General features: G+C 36.9%; 1 long non-coding RNA gene across 1 annotated transcript in view; it reads right to left on the bottom strand.

Moving 5' to 3' along the window:
* Positions 1–290: 290 nt before the first annotated feature.
* LOC145720272 (uncharacterized) overlaps positions 291–11,587 on the bottom strand; it is a 17,755-nt gene continuing 6,458 nt past the window's right edge. The window contains exons 2-3 of the long non-coding RNA XR_014143174.1: positions 2,064–2,244; positions 291–1,964 (exon numbers count right to left, since the gene is read on the bottom strand). This is a non-coding gene — a long non-coding RNA (uncharacterized LOC145720272). The remainder of the gene's footprint in view (positions 1,965–2,063; positions 2,245–11,587) is intronic.

Genomic DNA, 11,587 nt, shown 5'->3' with positions numbered 1-11,587 from the left:
ATTTCATAGTAGTGTCAAGCATCTGTGTTCTTCCTTCTTTTTGTGTTTCAATTTTTGGATTTGTGACTACTCATGAATTAGTATAGTACTCACAGCAGTTGCAGATGGCGGCTGAAGAACAATTTACAATATTCCACAAATCATCTTACTCTTAAATATAAATATATGTGGAACTAGATTCAAAATACATGAAGCATGGAATAAATTCTTTCACTGGCAATTAGATGAACATTAAATGCTAGAATTATAAATGCTGTTACTTTAATCAAAATATTTAATAAAATTTAAATAATTTTTCAAAACAAATTAACATTTATATTTAAATAATTTTATTTTTTATCATTTAGATAATTTTACTTTTTAATAGTTTGAAAGAAAAATAGCTCTTTAAAAGTACATATAAATGCTATAATGCTATACTGAAACTCAATAAACATCCAGAAAGTACACATATTATAGCTCCATGAATTTATGTAACCTGTGCACAGAGAGGTAATCAGTATTCAGATCAAGAAAGAGAAAATTGTCTGCACCTAGGAGTCACATAATTCTTTCTTCCCGTCACTATCCTTCTCCCCAAGATTAATCATTATTACAACATTACAATCTCTTCATCTTTTCCACATAACATATAATATCAATAATCATGGGAGTAATATTCCCTGGTATTCACAGGTACCACCAGGCCCAAGACAAGGGGATTATACAGGGCATATATGCCTGCGAATGAGAATCAGGGAGCATCTTACAATTTTGCCAACATCAGTAAGCTATCCATTTTCAGATGCTATTTTATAGAAATAAAGTAAGTTCTTCAAGAAAATACATGAAATGGGTGATAAAGCTGAAACTAGAATATAAGTATTCTAACACACACAAAAAAAAAACAGTGATATTTCTACTCTATTAACCTAGGCTCAAGCTGTTCATTGTCTTCCAAATGTCTTTCCATTTGTCCATATATTTTTTTTTTTTAAAGATTTTATTTATTTATTTGACAGAGAGAGAGAGATAGCAAGAGCAGGAACACAAGCAGGGGGAGTGGGAGAGGGAGAAGCAGACTCCCCGCTGAGCAGGGAGCCTGATGTGGGGCTCGATCCCAGGACCCTGGGATCATGACCTGAGCCGAAGGCAGACGCTTAACGACTGAGCCACCCAGGCGCCCCTCCATTTGTCCATATATTGACACATCTTAAATACGGCAACTGGAACTAACAATTTTAGGAGTATGAGGATTTCCTTTTAAAAATGATTGTATAGGCCTTCCACATTAGAAAACTTGATACTTTCAATTAATCAGACTATAGTCAATAACCACTATGTATATTGAGCAACAGATACTGCTAAATAACTCTGTATCTTCAACTCCTCTGAGACCCAGAAAACCCACTGCTATAAACGGCATGTGTCCAGTAGAGAGTAGAATGGGCTCACATCTCTTGTTTTAGTCTGAATTTATATTACTTTTAGTGTTTGTCACACTTTAACCACCAAGTGAATTAAAGGACCGCAGATGCTATGCCCCGTCAAAAATAGCTTTTCAGCAATTATGACAAATAATCTTTTTCTATTTATAACATTTTAAACAATTATGTAGGAAATTTGCAACAAGAAGCTTGCACTAACAGGTACACATATTCCAAAGTGCGGCTTGAACAGTGTCCTACTAAATGTCACATACAAAGTAGACGTCAGCTTTAAATATATGTCAAATCAGTATTCTTTACTTTTTATTGGCATGATCTTTGCTCCACTTAAGAAAAAATAAGCATCATATGAGAACCCAGGCTCCAGTTGAGGATACACGGAGTGGTGTTTTGCTTAATGTGGAGGGTAGAATCAGATCTTCCAAGTGGCATTTCCAGTCTCATTCTGAAAGAATCTATCTGAAGGAAGACTTGAGGCACCGCTGAGACCACTGGAACCAGCTCTTTCATCCCACAGAAGTTCTCAGTTGTTCTAGTCTGCCAAAATAAGAAGGTAATAATTGGGGTAGGAGACAGAGAGCCAGGCACAGAGAATTCATAACAAGTTCATTGTGCCAAGACGCAAAATGTGCTTACATATCTTAGATGCTCCTGAAGTGGCCTTGGAAAACACTATCCACTTGCCCTCATCTGGAAACCACAACTGCTTCTTATAGAATGTTCTGTGGCTGAAGTTGGCAGTGGTAAGTTTCCACACAGCAAATAGAGTAAATAAATGCAGTATTCGCTGTTTAAAAAGTTAACTGCTTTCCAACTGCTGTTAGAAACACACAATTGTCAAAATTTCCCTGGTTTGAGAATTATCATTCTTCTATTATATGAAATCTATGACTTTAATAGACTTAAAATTATGAATCGACATATTTAAAGCATCAGAATAGGCATAAAAGAGATCTTTTTTGAAAGTAAGTAAAGCATTGTTGATACAGTGTGGCTCTTTTTCCCATTGATTTTCATTCTTTTCAGTAACCATAGACTTCTAGAGTTAAAAGGAATCTTAGAGATCATTTAGGACTCCTGTGGCTTTTTTTTTTTTTTTCTGAGCAAGAAAAAGAGACCCAGAGATGTGAGACTACTTCCTCAAACTTCTAAAACTAGATTGTGGTATAGCCAGAGATAGGACTTGAGTCTCTCGATTCTTGTGTCACCAAATCAATATCAGGGTGTAGACACAAGTTTTCCAAATGATGTCTAGCCCTCAGTTCAGTTGAGGACTCCATACTGCACCCACCTTGCATCCCTTCACACTGAATAGCTAACAGATATTTGAAATTGCTCGTTTTCAACTGTGGTCCAAGCACACCTCCCTGTAACATAAACCCCAGTCCGTCTTTTTCACTCTCTCAGTAGATCCCAATGCCATGGGGACAAACTCTGTCTTATCAAGAGTGACCAAGGTGAAAAAGGTTGAGATTGATCATTCCATAAAATCAGACCCACACAATTCACTCACTTTTTGCCTCTCTCTTTTTGTCCCTCCTTCCATTGGTTATAGCACCTCCCAGTGTCTGCTGCCCACACACCTCAAGCACTCATCAGCCTTCAGCATGGAATACACATGGCCTTCATTGTTCTGTGACGTATGTAAGCATCCAAAGGAGTTACTGCTAGTTTAGCTTGAAACTGTATGTTGATGATTCAGTATAGGATAATGATGACTTAAAGGGACCATGTTTACAGACCAATAAACTTTGGTTGATAAGTAAAGTCAGATCATGGATCATGAACTGAAAACACTCTGGGATGGGTCATTGTCTTCGTTGTTATGCGTTATGCTAATAGTCAACATAATATTGCTAAAATTAGGGACCAGAAATAGCTCTCAAATATACATTCGTGAATGTATAACAATGGTCAATGTATCAATTTAAGATTAAACTGGGGTGGAGGGTACAGAGAGAGGGAGAAGAAAGTGGGTGGGTTACTCAAAAAAGACTGGGTGGCAGGCATTGGAGTACACTGCCAAATTTAGTCAATGACATAAATATTCTGCTTTTTTTGATAAAGTATTCCCCCCAATTGTGTGCTGTTCTTCAGGACTAGCATGCTGGGTATATTTTATATAGTTCTAATTAACTTTCAAAGCAATTTTCAGAAAGTAACAAACTGAGGAAAGACTGTATATAAATTGGGAATTTGCTTATTACTTTGGTGAGTGTAAAGACAGCTACTATGCTTCCCCAGTAGAAATTATTATCAGCACTGTATCATTACAATATCACACGACACCCCAGCCAAAGGGCTTTTTAAAAATTTACTTCATAGTAAAAACAAGAACATCATGAATAACTTGTTAATATATCCATGACTGGGGCGCCTGGGTGGCTCAGTTGGTTAAGCGACTGCCTTTGGCTCGGTCATGATCCTGGAGTCCCGGAATCGAGTCCCGCATCGGGCTCCCTGCTCAGCAGGGAGTCTGCTTCTCCCTCTGACCCTCCCCCCTCTCATGCTCTCTCTAGCTCATTCTCTCTCAAATAAATGAATAAAATCTTTAAAAAAATATATATCCATGACTGATTAGTTATCTAGTATTCAAGAAACCAGTTATGAATATTAGCCTCTGCTGTAACAAAATGTTTGTTTCAAATTTATTTCTTCAATATAAAACCAATGTAATGAATACCATGCCTTATACAGACAAATGTCAGAAAATAAAGGTAGTTTCAACATATTTGAACAAAGACTCCACATTTTAAATGTTGCCAGGAGGTGAGAGACTTTGAATATTTAATGAAGTTCAAGGTCACCTTCCAACAATGGGCTATGATTGAGGTCCTGGAAATTTCTAGTTCTCCATGATGCTATACCAAAATAGCAGTTACAATGACTTTTCATTATGTGTTGCCAAATACCAGACATTGGACACTGCTATTAGAGGCAAAGTTGTGATCTCAGTAAATTTTTAAGGAGAACTTTTTATTCATTTTGTGATATTTGGGGCAGAAACTTAATTTTTCGTGTTCTTATCTGATTCATTCTAATCAGCAAAATAGATATGCAGTTAATTTATGAAAGATTAAAATACCCTTGGCATTGCATGGTTTCTTTAAACAATAAACGGATTTGAATGCAGGCTAAATTTAGAGGGCATATTTTGCATCAGTTCAATGGCTACAATTCCATGGTAGGCATAGGAAAAAAGATCATTTTGCTACTACAGACAGTGTATACCCTGAGGTATTTGGTTACCATGCAATGATGAATATTTCCAAGACTTTCAGCTTTACTGAACATCTGCTTTTCACAACCACATTTTAAGGGAAAAATCTAAGAGACAGAAAAACATACAAAATCCCCAGGACAGGAAAAATTTCCTTCTCATCTCTTCCATAAACTAGCACCAGATTCCAAATTGAAACCACTGATCACGTGAGGATATTTTCAATGATGTTGCTTTGCACCAGTCTCTTTTTTGAACCATAATTTGGTGGTGAAGGTGCTTGTGGTCAGGGGGACACCCTGCAACGATCAGAGTTTCCAAAACAGCACAAAGGGAGGCTCAAGGGATCAGACACACAAAACTCCTCTTCCTCACTTTATGGATCAAGCAGATCCTGTTTCATGTCTAAGATGCACACATCAACTTCTCAGTTTCTTGCTATATAAGGTGATTAAAGAGTTGGAATCACCCAGACATAAAAATCTGCAGACCAAACACTAGCTATCAATGGAGTGGGAGATACCACGACCAACCTGCCCTTCCATGAATAAAAAAAAAAAAAAAAGCATGCTCATCTTACCTAAAGTCAAGGGATTTGCCCCTTCTTTTCACAGATTGTGGAGCACTTTCCTGAAAAGTAGGGTACTCTGTCTACCTCATGTTGAGAATGAGAAGATGAAAGCTTGTCCAACGATCCCTGTAGACATGAGCTGGTCACACATCTCCCCTCCATAATACAGCAAAAATAACCCTGCCTGAGTTATCACTGAAAATATGTTCCCTTCAGATTCAAATTTCTTGAGTCACCTATTCTGAAAAGTCTATCACATTTTATATGTCCGAGAGATGTCATTGAACAGAGCAGTCTTCTTTTTCATCATTTGAAATAAATATAGTCACTGATATAAAATCAGAGCAACATTCTGTTATATGTTTACTTCATATTCTGTTAGGAATGCAATTATCTTTAAATACTAACATAATAGTTATACAATCCTATCAGTGTGGGATAATGACCCAAAAAACGAAAGAAGAGAGAACCATAGAACAGAAATTTTTAAGCTAAACATAGCATGGTGATCTCCAAGTTTAGACCCTGCATTTTACAGAAGAGGGAAAAGATGTTTGCCAAAGGTTCCAGGGCTTTCTCCTGCATCATTAATTTCCCCCCTTTTACTGGAACATTCCCAGGAATACACAAAAATGTCTGGGGGTCTTATTATCAAAAATAAATAAATAAATAAATAAATAAATAAATAAATAAATAAATAAATAATGGCCCCACATCCCCTCTATTTTCCCTTAAGTATCATCATAGTCCTCTGCTACCCTCACAGCAAAACCTCTGAAAAGAGTTGTCTGTAGTGTTTGTTATGACTTTCTCATCTCAAAATCCCTCCTCCACTCTCATCATTTCCTACCAGACTGTGGAGACTACTGGTGTCACGACGTTGTGACCACCTAGTTTTTGATCTTCTTCTATGATTTATGTAAGAACAAGATGATTCTGTATTAAGAATCATTTTGTAAATATATTTTTCACTAATGTACCTCACCTGCTATATATATGATAAAAAGTTTTTAAAAATTTATCAAGCAGTTACTATTTTGATGTTACAGACATCAAAAGAATACTTAAAATAATTTTCCCTAGTAAATTTTCTTTCTATTTAAAAAAATAGGGGCACCTACTAAAACATAAAGGCAGTTATCAATTATAACCACAAAAGCAAAATGATAAAAAAAAATAATATGTGTGCTTTCAAGTGAATTAGAATAAAGGACTAAGGGGAGGTACAAAGGGGGCCAGTAAGCTCAGGAAATCTTTCTGAAATGGGTGGATTTTGAGCTGGGACTAGAAGGAAGTAGTCAAAGGGAAGGAAAAAAAAACTCTTTTACTAAAATCTGACATTAAATTCCCAATACTATACTCTTCCATTTTCATTCAGTTAACTCACATAGTTTCCTCAAGATTCAGCTTCAACAGCTGAAATGGCATCTATCAATCCTTCCTTGCCTTGTAGCTTATACATTCCCTATTGCTTCACTTTATATACTGCATTATATTCACTTCCTAACGTATCTGTCTCCCCTACTGGACTGTGTGTTCTTCTTCCTCTTTTACCCATGGTGACAACCTAGCAGCAACTGGCATTTAGTAGCTGTCAACTAATGTTGTATGACCTTTAATGCATAAAACAACCCCGATAGGAAACTACTATTATTAATATTAATATTACACAAGAGAAAACAGAGAATCCCTGAGGTTGAAGAGTTCTTAACTATTTGGAAGCAGAGAGATGACTTTATGTCCACCCTACTTCAAATCCAAGATTTTAGGACCTAAGCCCAAACCTATTCTACTATCCAGTGTTGTCTTCACAGCAAGTATTGCTAGAAATAGCAGGTATCTTATTCCAGGTATATGTAACTTTATTCTAGGGTTACAGGCAGGAATTAGTAAATAATACATGAGAGACAGAAATCCAAATGATTTGTTTAAAGCACAGAGACCCTATTGAAGAGTAATGGAAACTGTTGCTTCTTCTCATGTTTAGCCATAAGCACTGTGCTGTCTCACTCTCTGACCTCTTTTGGGGTGACCTCAATGGCCTCCAAAAGTCCAATTGTGATCTGTATACTGATGACTTCAAAATATTATCTTCAGTCATGATTGCTCTCATGAAGCTCTGAACCATATATCCATCTGCCTACTACACATCTCCCTGGATGCCCCTATAGGCCACTTACCCTGATGGGGATGCTTACGAGTATATATATATATATATTTTAGATTTTATTTTTTATTTATTTGACAGAGAGAGAGACAGTGAGAGAGGGAACACAAGCAGGGGGAGTGGGAGAGGGAGAAGCAGGCTTCCCGCTGACCCAGGGATCATGACCTGAGCTGAAGGCAGATGCTTAATGACTGAGCCACCCAGGCACCCCATGAGTCTCCATATATTTTTAGAGACTCTCACATTTTAAGAGTTTCACTGGGTCATTGTGTTCTTGAGGAAATTCTTGAGATGGATGATACAAGTTACAGAAGCCAGTTTTGCTTGTATATGATGAGACAATACATCATTGAAATCCCACCCTAATTTTCCTTGCTTAATTTTCAGGATGTCTCTTGTTCAGCTATGTATTCTAATCACATCCAGCGACTTCCCTTCCCTTCCCTGACCATACCCAGGCTTTTACACTCCTCTGTTTCCACCACATTGTCTACATAGATTATACATCTGTTTGCCCTCATTCTATCAGTCAGGGTCCAGCCAGGAAAATGGTAACCACACTAGGTATTATAATAAAGGGATTTGGCAAAGAACTTGGCTTATACATGCTCTGAAAGCCTGAAAAAGCAAAAAGAGGATGCTGAAGTAATCCAGACATATCTGCAGGAAGCTGCTCTGCTGGGCCTCAGACAGCAAAATGGTGGAGATTGGGAATACCAGACCAAAGGAGCTTGAGGGAAAAGCCCATCGAGACCTGCTGGAACTCCAGAACCTGAGCGGAGGAGCCCTGTGGAGCAAGACTCAGAATCCTGAGGAGCAGGTACACACAGCTTCTGCTGCTACCTCCATAGGGGCAGGATGTGACCGGTGCTCAAGTGTTGTACGAAACGGGAGGTTGGAACTCATGAATACTTTCAAACCCATGTCTGTCAGAAACCAGGGCCTGATGTTCAAACCCTGCACAGTACCACATCTCCCAGTCCTCCTTTCTCTCCTTTGCATTCTATTCTACACACTCCTGCCAAAATGCTCTCGCTAATAGCACAACACTAATCATTCCATACCCTTTCCTAAACCCTATAATCATTCCCTGTTGACTAATGGTTTAAATATATACTCTTCTGTCTGGTGTTGAAAGCCTTCTACAATTTTCTAGCCTTTTCCACTGCTTCTGTGAGTGCCCTCTATGCTCTCACAGGATCTCGTCCTTGCTTAGCATTGCAGCAAATTTTCTATATTCAACATCTGATATCTTCAAATCTCAGCCTCATCTTGTCCCTGAATTCCTTTCCAAAAAATAACATACATACCTGCAAAAATCACCTTGGCTTTCATTTCTGAGGGGTCAAAACTACAGTGAATGAAGTTGCTGCTGCACACTTAAAACCTGGCATAATTTCATTGAAAATAAGGGGTCTAATTTTATCCAATTAAGACTTATGTGACAACTAAATGTGTAACGAAGACTGAAGGAACTGAACTCTGTCAATGCAAAGTTTTTACACCTTTTCTGATTTTCACATACATGGTAGACTGGTTAAAAGAGATAAATTTCTAAATTCTCAGCAACTCAACAACTAAGATTCTGACTCAGGGCCACTTGCAGAAATAGTCAGTGGAATTGGAGTTTACTGCATGTCAGTTGTATCATTTCAGAAAATTCCAAAGCAACATTTTTCCTTATTTGCCCTTTGAATTGCAAAACTAGCTTTCAACAGGGAAAGAAAAATTGCTACTTACCCTTGAAAGGTGTCTCTTTTATGTGTGAAAACACTAAGGTGAAAATGTCAAATATGTCATATTTCCTTGAGACTTGTGAAATCTAAAAGAATGTGAGATTTTCTTTTAGTCGGATTATTCAGATGGGTATCTCTGGGTGCTGCCCTATCATTCTACTTTTTAAAGGCAAATATTAAAGATTTTGTTCTCCCCTATAAGGTATAAAAGTACTATTATTTCCCTTTATGTAGAAAAAGATAAGAATTGGGGCGCCTGGGTGGCTCAGTCATTAAGCGCCTGCCTTCAGCTCAGATCATGATCCCGGGGTCCTGGGATCGAGCCCCGCCTCAGGCTCCCTGCTCTGCGGGAGGCCTGCTTCTCCCTCTCCCACTCCCCCCTGCTTGTGTTCCCTCTCTCACTGTGTCTCTCTCTGTCAAATGGATAGATAAAATCTTTAAAAAATAAAAAATAAATAAATAAAAAGGAAAGAAAAAGATAAGAATTATCCTGAAATTCTGAATTTGTGATAAAAAAGGCAAATCTTGTGTGACCGTGAATTGCTTAGAGCATTTTAAATCCAACGTCTTTGTATAAGTCACGGATAAACTTCTGAGTAACGAGAACCTAAATGCAAGCACTCTGTTTTTATTGCTAAGAATTTGCCTACATATCTAAATTATGTCAGTCTATAAATTATCCAACTTCAAGAGTAAGTTACACATTCATTTAGCTTACCTTGGGTGCCTACCTGCCACCTGCTCTATATTAATGCATAATGTGTTATGTCATTTCTGGAACTCTTCCAACATGTGTGGGTCACAATGACCATACACCATTCCTTTGGCTGAACACTTGTTTGCAATGATGAGCTACACATGTTGGCTGATACTGCCAACAATTTAATGCTTCAGTTCCTCCTGTACCCCTGAGTAGATGGCATCTGGTCTAAATTTTGGGTCCCTTTGAGAATGCATGATACGTACCTTTCATCTGGATAGCAGAGACACTTGACCAGCAAATTAAGTATTCTGAAATCCAGGAAGTTTATGTAGGTGAAGATAATTACTCTTAAAAATAAACTCAGAATAAAAAAGCCTCAGGAAGTGGAAACTAGCCAGGATCCCATCTAATAAAAATAAATTGAGTTGAATTTTAAATTTTTGGAGGGTTAAAAAAGTAATTTACATAAAAGTTTCCTTGAGTTTGAGATGATGTTTTAATAATGTCTGTAAAAGCAATGTGGACCTACCTATTGCAACTGCACTTTGAAGAAAATGGATATTTGATATTTACTATTTAAAGAGAGAAAAACATTTTAAGATTATACTTTTCCAAACTTATTCCACATGTAATTATTTTAACCTATTTTCAAACTATCCAAATAAAGCTAAATTACAAAAAAAAATGGGAGAGGAAATATATTTTCTTGATTTCCTAAACAAGATTTTTGTGCATGAATTATAAGTCTGAGTAAATGCTTCAAGCTGTATATTTTTTATACATCTCATCATTGAGAGATTGTATACTGCAAAAAATAAATGCTCCTGGAGAACTATCAATGCTTTTCTTGAGCTGGAATTAGACATTTGGTCAAAATATAGATGTTTGTTTTGTGTTATAACTTTAGTCTGAAGGAACTTTTACTGTTAGTGACAGAACTAATTTGAAATGTAGAACTTGTCTCCAAAATGTGATGCCTACACGGACATCTGTCGTACTGCTTTGTAAGTGATGATTCTGAATTTTTGATGGAAAAAAATATTCTAAAATAAATTTCACAGTCACAATCAAATGACATCAGGCATTTTAGCTGAATTAAATATTACATAGCATATAGTATAAAATATTCACCATACAGAGTAAACAAATGCACTCAGGAAGAGGAAAAGATTGACAACTGGGACTATGAGAAGAAAAGAGCCACTGGACTAATTTGTAATGAAAGATGCAAAATTTTTACACCCAGAAATGATGACTATCATCAGGTTAAGAATTAATCTCTTATCTAACTGACCACCACCACAGGAGAAAAATGGAAAAAGCAATAAGTGGAATGTGATAAATAGAAACAGTCTGCGATAAATGAGATAAAAAAATAAACAAGTATTTTTTGTGTGGTTTTTTATTTTTTATCTTTTATTTTAATTTTATTTTTTTATTATGTTCAGTTAGCTACCGTCATTAGTTTTTTTTTTACAATTTTTTATTATGTTATGTTAATCACCATACATACATCATTAGCTTTTGATGTAGTGTTCTATGATTTATTGTTTGTGTATAACACCCAGTGCTCCATTCAGTACGTGCCCTCTTTAATACCCATCACCAGGCTAACCCATCCTCCCACCCCCCTCCCCTCTAGAACCCTCAGTTTGTTTTTCAGAGTCATCGTCTCTCATGGTTCGTCTCCCCCTCTGATTCCCCCCTTCATTTTTCCCTTCCTGCTATTGTCTTCTTTTTTTTTTCTTAACATATAATGTATT

Source organism: Leptonychotes weddellii, chromosome 2 (genome assembly GCF_054177405.1).
Source record: "Leptonychotes weddellii isolate Sample4059 chromosome 2, ASM5417740v2, whole genome shotgun sequence".
Classification (NCBI taxonomy): Eukaryota; Metazoa; Chordata; class Mammalia; order Carnivora; family Phocidae; genus Leptonychotes; species Leptonychotes weddellii.
The sequence above is the reverse complement of the archived record's forward strand: the minus strand, read 5'-3'. Positions and strand labels throughout refer to the sequence as shown.